The sequence below is a fragment of the Lynx rufus genome, unplaced genomic scaffold, assembly GCF_022079265.1.
Source record: "Lynx rufus isolate CCGP_SWC_20201006 ecotype Redwood Valley unplaced genomic scaffold, mLynRuf1.p SCAF_12, whole genome shotgun sequence".
NCBI lineage: Eukaryota > Metazoa > Chordata > Mammalia > Carnivora > Felidae > Lynx > Lynx rufus.
In genome coordinates, this window is record NW_025814826.1 from 14,033,985 (window position 1) to 14,043,840 (window position 9,856).

General features: G+C 49.1%; 1 long non-coding RNA gene across 3 annotated transcripts; it reads left to right on the forward strand.

Moving 5' to 3' along the window:
• The first annotated feature begins 360 nt into the window (after positions 1 to 360).
• On the forward strand, positions 361 to 6,978 carry LOC124507678 (uncharacterized). 3 transcript variants are annotated; one of them, XR_006961090.1, is made up of 6 exons: positions 361 to 629; positions 1,318 to 1,382; positions 2,463 to 2,512; positions 2,886 to 3,033; positions 5,797 to 5,887; positions 6,594 to 6,978. It is a non-coding gene; the product is annotated as an uncharacterized LOC124507678 (long non-coding RNA). The 3 variants fall into 3 exon arrangements; XR_006961089.1 differs by lacking the exon at positions 361 to 629 and having other exon boundaries at positions 744 to 1,382; positions 2,886 to 3,059; XR_006961088.1 differs by lacking the exon at positions 361 to 629 and having other exon boundaries at positions 744 to 1,382.
• The last annotated feature ends 2,878 nt before the right edge of the window (positions 6,979 to 9,856 follow it).

A 9,856-nucleotide genomic window follows, 5' to 3' on the forward strand; every position in this document is an offset into this window, starting at 1 on the left:
CGACTCCCCTCCCTCCCCCGCGCTCTCGCGCAGATGTCGCTCGCTGTTCTGGGGGCCCCGCCACGCCGCCCGCGAAGGCGCACCGCGCAGCGTCCACGCGCGCCCCTGCCGCGGCCCTGCTATGACCGCGGAGCCGGGCGCTGGGTGCTCCCGCGGGGTTCCCGGGAACAATGGCGAGCCTGTGCTCGGCCGGCCAGGGGCCCGTCCCCGCAGCTGGCGCGTCCCGCAGCGCTGAGCTCCGAACAGTCCCCGGGGAGGGCCCAGAGGGCCCAGACCAGACCAACCCCGGGGCGGGGAGGGTGGGGGGGAGTGGGGGTGGGAGGGCGCCGGGGCCAGGCCGGGAGAGGGCAACCCAGGCCCCGGCGCCCCGAGCTCGCGGACGGCAGTGTCGCCCGCGCCAGGCAAGTCCATGGAGACAGATCACGCCGTGACAGGCCAGAGGCGGCTCGAGGGATCCATAATTTATGATGTTGTTCTTACCAGTCCGGTTTGGGATTTCACAAGCGTTGCCCGTTCCCCTCCCATTTGTTGCTCCCGCCCGTCCTTTTGGAGAAAACTCCTTTTCCCCTACCCAAGACAGTAACAGTTGCCGGATTGAATTAATGTGATAAGAGAGAGAGAAAAAAAAGGTGGGTTTCTACTGGAGGGATTGCTGGGGGGGGGGGGGGTTGGTGGTGAAAGGAACACAGGTAAGGGGGCGGGGCTGAGACCATGCTTAGTCCACTGTGTACCTTCCACCGATTTTCCCTAAGCAGAAAAAAAAAATAACCCTTTTAGCCAGACAGTTGGGGTGGGGGCTTTGTGGTGAGAGGTAGTGAGGGCAGATCTTCCCCTGCCACTGAGATCGATCATTTCCCTCATTTATAAAGGCACTTCTTCCTCCTAAGTGAATATATATATATATATATATATATATTCATTTATTTTTTTGCACTGCAGGCCTGCGAAAATTATGACTTGGGCGACAGGAAGGGAAGGGGTTCATGCTCCTCCTTTGCTGGCCTGATGCCACTGGTCCCTCTCAGGGGCTTACCCTCCAACCCCAGGGACTCCTTAACCTAGGACACATTGAGGGACCCTTGGCAAAGATGCTCCTGTCCCCAAATTCCTTAAATTGCTGTACTGATTGGGGACAGATTTATCAAGTTTTCATGCAATACTTGAGTATGTGATAGACACAACCAAGGACCCCAAACTAAGTTGGAGGAAGTTTTCTTTCTTGTTACCTTTTCCTTTTCCTTTGTTGTCTTAAAAACAAATTTATTGTAGGTCCCTTCTTTTTCCTTTTTGGACTCCCAATGGCTAAATGGAATTCAGAGCAGAGAGCAACTGTTGCAATTGCTCGCAAGGCTGGAGCTGGTGAAGACACGAATAAAGCAAAGGTTGGACCTGGTCAGATCCCTTCTGATTGCTGCAAAGGCCCAGAGGCCCCACGCCCAGGGCAGCTCCCATTTCGCCTGGGCTGAGGAGGGAACAGGCCTGGGACAGTCTGCAGATGGCTGGGTCATTTTGTGGTTTACAAATGATCAAGTCAGGTTGAAGCCACAGTCTCTGTGGTTACAAGGCAACTGTGATTAGTCACCCAGTTAGTGACCCAGTTATGGCACACCCTCTTTTAAAAGGACATCATTCAACATCTTGCTGGCTTGATTTCAGAAACGTTCCATGTAGACCAGGAAAGTGAACACTGCAAGGGGGTGGGGGGGGGGGGTTGGGGATTGAAGCCTAGGTTATGTGTTTGCATATGCCAAGAGTTGGATTTTCCAAAAAGGAGTAAATCTGGGAGTTAACTTTTGAGGCTAGAATTTCACTGAACTTTGGCGAGAGATTGCTTTTCAAGTTCAGGTATGGCTGTTTCTGCAAGGAGTCGGGGAGAGAGAGAAAAGAGAGTTACCTCGTGAGCTTTGACTTGGCTTATATATTCATGGCCATCTGTAAAATGAAAGTGGGGAGGCAGGAAGGGGAAGAAGAACACTACATATGAAGGCTTGCGTGGCTTTTGATTTTTTAAAAATAGCCTTTCTTTTTACCACAATGGCATAGGAACTCGTAGACATGAGTCCCCAGTAATAGTAAACAAATTAGCTTCTTTTATCTGAAAAACAAGTAGAGTAAGTCTCTCTCTCTCTCTCTCTCTCTCTCTTTTTGCAAAGAGAAAATGCAAAACAAAAATCCCCCCTCCTCTTAAAGGCTTCTTTGCTGGTTGAGTGTTTGTCCAGGAACAAATAGTCTTTTATTCGAACGGTCTCCAAAACTTCATAAGCAAAAAAAGTGTCCAACGTCTGGTTACCGACAATGCAATCTCTGGCTGCATGGTGAAGCTTTTCTGTCCTGAATTTGTGATCTGCTATCAGAGTCCTTTAATTTCTGTGAACAGAAGGCTCTTTGGGAGAAGAAAGCTTGGGGGTGGGGAGTGACATTGGAATCAGTCTTTTTTCCCCCCTTTTGCTGTTTTCTTCCAGGCAGCAAGTAGTGCTTGAATTCTTCTGATCTTTCCCAGCATCTTACTGAGGTGAGGGCCAGGGAAGGGTTAAGCCGGGCCACGGGCAGGTTTCCCTGCTGGCCTATTTTACTGGGGTGTAGCAGCTGGTCAGGCACCACCTAGGAACTGTTCATAAAAAGGAGACGCCCTACTCCTGATGCCCTTTATCTCCTTTGGAGATTTTCCTTTTACAGCGTGTTTTATCCAGTCTTCAGTGACAACCGTCTTTTTAAAGTCCTAGGTTCCCTTAAACCATTGGGGGTTTACATGTATTCCCAACATTCCCGGTGTAGTATCTGGCAGGATGAAAGGAAAGAGGCAAACCATTAGGGAGAAAAATAGAGAGTCATTTTGAGGGCTGTGCAAAACTGATTATTTGTAACTAAATTTTACTTGCTTGCAGATAAATTATTTTAAACATGTGGTCACCTTTTGTGGTTTGAAACTTCAATTCGAGTGGATTCCATTTCACACGCTTACTGAGAAGCTTCAGGAGAAGCCTGGTCCTTTCCTAGGTGCAGAGGACACAGGAGAAAGCAAGACACCCAGAGGTCACACTCTCATGTTATATTCTAATGTATGTGTGTTGGGGGGGGGGGGGTAGAGCTAATAAACTTTAAAAATAACTTTTGGGTAAGCATAAGTGCTTTCTCAAAAGGTAGGTAGCCATGGTACCTCTTGGGAGAAATAGTGCAGGCAGAGAGTCTCATGGAGGCCTGAGACTGGGATGGGTTGCTTCAGCCATGGAGACAGAAAGAAGGCCCGTGTCACAGGGTTGGAGAGAAATAGGGTGGAGAGGAGGCGCAGGGTTCTTTCACTGTGGATTTTTCCATGCTTGCCAGAGTTGGCAATTTGCACAACTCCAGGGGGCGCTGTCCTAACCTAAAGCCCGCCCGCAACTGGCATGGGCCCTGATTCACTTCTACGTGCAGAGTTGGGAGAGCTGGGAAGTCAGATGCTGTCCCCTTTATCTGCAAGTCTTTGTCAGATGCTGTCCCCTTTATCTGCAAGTCTTTGCTAAAGCCAGCAATATCGACTGGACGCAGAAGACACAGCTCTTGCGGAGCGAAAAATGGTGGCTGGGGTGGGGGAGGGGAAGGTGCAGCCGTGTGTGTCTTGTGGAGTTGGTCAACTGGTGGGGACAGCCTCGCGTTACCCAGTTCTGAGGTGAGAGATCCTATGACATGTCTAGCCAAGACCCACATTTCCCCTCAGGAGAGGTCTGTGCCCACTGGAAGCAGTCCCCTCTCACCTGGAGTGGCCTTCCTTTCTCACACGGGCCTGATATCAGGCCCCTGGATCTGCTTCAAGTTTAAGGAGGCCTGGGGCGTCTCTTCTTAGGTCCCTCTGGTCCGTCCCAGCATCAAGGGCAAGACTTGACAGATGTGGTCCTTTGGTTCCTGCACTTTCCCCAGGCTGGTGTTTGCCTCAGGCAAGCCCCCCAGTGTTGTCTGGGATTTGCTTGGTCTGCCCTACATCCCACTCCCCTGGGGGCCTCTCCCTCCTTCTGGGCTTGCGGGGACTTTGGCCACTTTGGCTCTGGGAAGTAAGCGCATGAGCTATTCTCCATCTCTGCGCTGCCAGCTTTCATTGGCTTCTGGACCCTTGGAAGGTAGCCAGAATGGCACCCCCTGAGGCCGCATTTCCGGTCACGCAGGGGAGAAGGCTCTGGACGAGCCTCCCTGGCTCTTGCCCAGGCAGAAGCAGCCGGTGAGAAGCAGGGACTTGAGTCTCAAGGCCCCTGGCCTCTTCGCTCACCAATCTGTCACCCTGTCCGGGCCTCACTGAATCAGAGTATTTAGACTTCTATCTTTGTCTGCTTCAGCTCTCATCCAGAATACTTTGTTTTTGTCTTGTCAGGCTGCCTAGAGCCACAGAAAACCGATATATCCCCTATTCCATCTTTCTTTTCATCTCCCAAGATCCAGCTGTAGGCCCCAAGACCATGGGTTTGAATCTTAGCTCTGCGTTTTACTGGCCATATGGCCTTGATAAGTTGTACCATTTCTAGGAGCCTCAGTTAGCTCATTTGTAAAACAAGGATAATAATAGCACCCACAGAGTTGCAAGTTGTCACAGAGTTGCCACAGGAATTACATGGGATCGTTGAAGAAGAATTCCTTGAAACACGCCTAGCCCACAGCAAGGGCTCAGATAACATGAGCAGTATTGAATATTGCAAACCAACTCCTTACTGTCTCCTTCCTCGTAACCTCACACTATGCTCTGGACGGCCTCTGATCTTGGCTTTCTCTGTCTCCTTGAAGTTCTTCTCCATGGTGTCTCCTGGTGTTCTAGACTGAACGGGGGAGCTCGTATTGGCCCTATATTTGGCTCACGTTGTAGAATCTCCCCCGTCTGCAACCGTAGGCTCTACATGGGTCCCCTTCTGATTGTCATCGCTTTCTGCAGCTGACTTCTTATGGCTTCCGCTTCCACTTGGACTCCATGTGCCATCACAAACCCCACCTGTCTGAAAACCAAATTACCATCTTCCTTCTAAATCGGAAACCCTCTCCCAACTCGCAAATGTATGACTCCATTCTTGGAGCCGTGCTGGTTCCAACCTCGCCTGAATACGCTTCCTCCCGCCTTCTGCCTCCACCTTCTGACACTCCGGGTCCAAAGCATCTGCATTCAGTGTGTCCCTCTTGGAACTATTTTCTTTCCAAGGCCGTGATACACATGCAGTTCCTGAGCGCTCATGCTGTCGTGTTCTAGTCGCTACCCAACCTGCCCCCAGAGCTCCAAGTTCTCCCCTGTGATGGGTCCCCGCAGTGGACTGCTTGTCCCCACAGGCAGCCCATGGGAGACAGAGAACAACCTGGTCAGTATCTTAATCTCAGCCTCACCATACAAGAACTCGGTTTTGCCATCTGAATGATACGCTCCCGCGTGTGTGTACTGATGATTTTTTGGCTTATGTCCACCCCACAATTTGATGTTAGGGGGAACTTCTGGAAAGGCCTCTGAGATTGGTTTGCATGAAGGGCCAAGAGAGTCCTGGGTCAGGACTCAGCATGAGGGCACAAAGTGTGGTCAGATTCATTACAGTTTAAACTACTGGCCTAATGTAGAAAGTGAGGGGAGATTTCAGGTGGGCTAATAATAGTAACAGTAAATATTCTTACGAATGTTGTCCCCTGGCCCCGTTTCCTGACTTCCAGTTCAGGGACTCGCACCAGATCCTAAGAGTACGAGTGATGACAAAACGAGTAGAAGAGTCAGTTCGCTAAAAGGTCTACGTGTTGTCCTGAGCACGAGTGCTGCTTTGATGCATTAATACATTCATTCCTCCACTATTTCCTACGCAGGTCCTGTGGTCTCCACACTGGGGATATGCCTGCCTGCAGTTCACAGTCAAGCAGGGGAGGCAGATAATACAAACAAGCAATGACCTTGAAGGTCAGTACGTGCTACGGGTAGTCAGATACAGAAGGTCACAGGACCACATATTAGGGATGCTTAACCTTAAGCTTAGTGAATCAGATGAGGCTTTGTGGAGGCCATGGAATCTAAGCTAAAACACGAGAGGAAAGCAGGAGTCAGATGGGGACGGGAAGAGTTCCTTGCGGAGGGGAACAGGGCACACAAAAGTCCCTCGGGCAGAGAAGCACGGCATTTGTGAGGAAATGAGGAAGGTTCAGCTTGGGCAAAGCGTGGCCAGAATGCTGAAGAGACAGGATGGGCAGACACAGGGCATTGCAGGGTGGGCACATGAGTTTTGATTTTACGCTAATAGGCTATGAAAAACCATGGGAAGGGTTTCAAAGTTGGAAAGTTGGTGTGTGTGTGTGTGTGTGTGTGTGTGTGTACAAATGGGTGGGTTTGAGCAGTATTAGAGTTTAAACCAGAGAGAGAAAGGTCATGGATACCCCCCCCCCCAGGTTTCTGATTTGAACCACTGGGGGGGGGGGCACTGCTGAGGTCGGGAATACTTGGGGAAATGTGAAAGGGAAGGGGACAGGTTTGCTTTTGTGCATCTTAGGTTTGAGGTTCCTGACAGACTGCCAAGTGGATGTGAATTTGGGGACACTGGTCATCATTGGGAAAGCCAGGAAGGACTTGAGAAAAATCATTCAGATAACGTGTGTGTTTGTTTCTGCGGTAGCCTGAGATCCTGTGGCTGTCAGGAGAGAAATTCACTCCAGCTGTCCCGGAAAAGTGGGGAATTGTTCGGGTACAGAGAGCTTCACGGGGTGTGTTGCTCACCGGGAAGCTATGAGGATGGGAACAGCTCTTCTGGACTATGTAGGACAATGTGGCCGCCTGCCACTCGAACCTTCCCTTACACCGCATGCCCCTCTGTGCTCATGCGTGAGGGCTCCAGCCTCCATATCTGCCCCCTGCAGAGCTCCTGCTCTCACTTGCCGAAGGACTTGACAGCTGCATTGAAAAGCCTCCTGTGGACTTCACCACAATCTTTAAAAGACTTTTTTGGATCTTTTATTTATTTTTGAGAGAGGGACAGAGAGTGCGCAGGGGGAGGAACAGAGAGAGAGGGAGACACAGAATCTGAAGGAGGCTCCAGGCTCCGAGCTGTCAGCCCAGAGCCCGACGCGGGGCTCGAACCCACAAACCGTGAGATCATAACCTGACCCGAAGTCGGACGCTCAACCGACCGAGCCACCCAGGCGCCCTGAGTACAGAACTTCTGATCAGACACGATGTCGGTACATTCTTTATTTCCCTGTCTAACCCATGAAATCTGCTGCTGTGTGTTCCTGTTCCATGGAGCAGGGAGGAAAGGGCGTATGCGCAAAACTGTCTGAGTGTCTCCTTTACCAGGAGGATCTGGGCAGTTTGCGTGTACTGTACTCTCAAAAGCTTCAGTCCCCTACTCTGTAAGTCAGCGCCTACTTCCCCAGGAGAGACAGTTGCACGAGATAACACGTGAAATGCTTGCACTCGGTTGACTGTTCCTTTCCTCCTTTTACTTCTCTGTAATTCTTGTGCAAACCACTGTTTGCCCAGAAAACAGGGATTGTACTTCTATGACATTTTTATAGTGATTCCTATGCATGGGTATTAACAAATGTTTATAGAATGATCATATATTTTTGTTCTGTTAAATAGTAGTTGTAGCCACTCGATAACATGTTAGGAAATTTGAGATGAGGAAAAATCATTTACCTATACTCCTGCCGTTTAAATAAAAACATATAAACTATGATTTATTTCTGATCGGCTTTTTCTTGGGCTTTTTTTTTTTTACATAAATAGGATCCTAATTTACACACAATAAGATGCAGTGTTTTAAGATGTTTAAACATAAATTATTTGCAGAATGAAAACCATATAATTTAAAAGCGTTTAATTCTCATAACTCTCAAATATCGATGGGCATCTTCCTCTGATTTCCTCTGTTTTGTCCTGAACATCTTGCAGAATTGGCACTGTTCACTTAGAACCTTATTTAATTCTATCAAATTACAAATACATTCCCGGCAAGAGTTATGTCCCTTCAACTGTACTTTGCTGTGTTAGATTTAATGCAGAACTAATGAGGCCAATCTACAGGTTTCATTCTCACGTGAGCCAATTAGCTTTACTAACTACTATAGCCACAAACTTCACCCCAATCTTAGTTTCCCACCTTGCAAATGAATGGCAGGGGTCACCTGCGAGAACAGGAGGAGTTCAATGCAAATCCATTGCCATTACTAGACAGCCAATGCAAAGGCTTCATCTTTGAACCATCAGGTGACGTTGTGCGGGGGAGGGGTGCTTAACAGGCACAATTAAAATATCCATGTTCAGCAATTGTTGGATTCGAGAACGAAAGCTCTAGATCCATCTAGAACAAAACTAGTCCAGATCCGGTTTTTTTCAAGGACGGTACATGAAAAAAATCTCTTTACTTCAGATGAAATGGGGGTCAGCAGCTTCAAAACAACGATGTCACCTGGAGAATTCCTTCAGCCGGCTCTCTTTCTTCACGTGAACACCACGCCGCTGGTAGGGTTAGTAAATCTGAGAGAGGTGAAGTCCAGCTACCGACTGTGCTAACCCTTGAGTGGACCTCCGAGAAGATCCCAAGAAGCACTTGTGACAAGTGGGAGAGATTTGGAACATGCCCATGAACCTGTTTACCTGAGGTTGGCTTACAGCAGGGGCACAGATTTCAAAACTTCTACTTGAGAAAAATGCATCACGCTGTGGCGGGAAGGGGACATTTCTCCAGTGAGACGGTACGACGACGTTGGTCTCTGCAGGTCTGCGTGGGTCTGCCACGATGCATATTCTGTGCACTGATGTGCTTTCTTTTCAAGATGGCTTGCTCACATACCCACCACTCCTTGCAAGTCCTTGGAGAAGATGTAGGCTATCAAGAAATACGTGCATGGGCTCTGATGACTCTCCTGCCCCGGGGGGATGGGTCTGTGCCATCTTGATATTCTGCCTCACCCTCTCTGTGTTTCAGTGCTAAGGCAGGGGGACCTTAGTACTTCTGTACGGTGGCTATCAACACACATCCGCCATGCTAGTTTTGTCTCACGTTAGAAGAGAAAACGGAGAAACCACTGAGGCTTTCAAGCCGCTTTTGTAGCATCTGGATTTCTTTCTAAGTCCTCCTTGTAAGACCGCAATGTTCAGGAGCTCGTGTTTGATATTGTTCTTGCTGGTTACCATGCTGGTGGCATCAAATGTCCTGATTGATTTTTTCCTGATTGGTCCAACCTGGAACAGGATCAGCTTCAGAAGTGGGACGTCTTGTGGTCTGAAAGATGAGATCTGTATTGCCGAGCCGCTCTTGACCATCATTTCTCCCATGGATCTGCGGGTGGCTGAATTTTCTCTTGGCTTTCTCTCCGGTGACCCTTCTCACTCCTCCTGGTGCCCCCTTTCCCTCCTGCACTTTCTCCCCCTGCTTACAAACAAAACCCCCCAAACAATACTCCCCGAACTCTCAAATCCTTCCCTGGGCCCCTGCATCAGACAGAACGGAGTCATTTTGGCTGCCAATTGAGTGGAGGATGTCGGGAAAACGTACCATTGTGTAAGTTAAGGAAAGGGTCAGAGAACCGAAAAGACTCAGCTGCATTAAAGGGCTTCTGTGCCGGATTTTCCTTTTCAGCCATCCAAAGGCATAAATTAAGGACCGTAAACTTGAAGGTATGGCAGATGAACAGAAACGTAGTTTGTGTCTGTTCTATATTTCAGTGAAATTCCTCGATATCCCCGAAACTCCATCAAGAAGCGTCACATATTTTTCATGTCAGCTCTGTTCCCTGCCACCTTTGTTTTCCAGCCTGCGTGCCTGCCTCCCCTTAACAGCTGGACACATCACCATTCCATTTTTCTATTGGTTGTGACTGAAGTAGCTTGAGGTCAATTATTTCCCCAGCAATTGACAAAGAATCTTGACGAAGA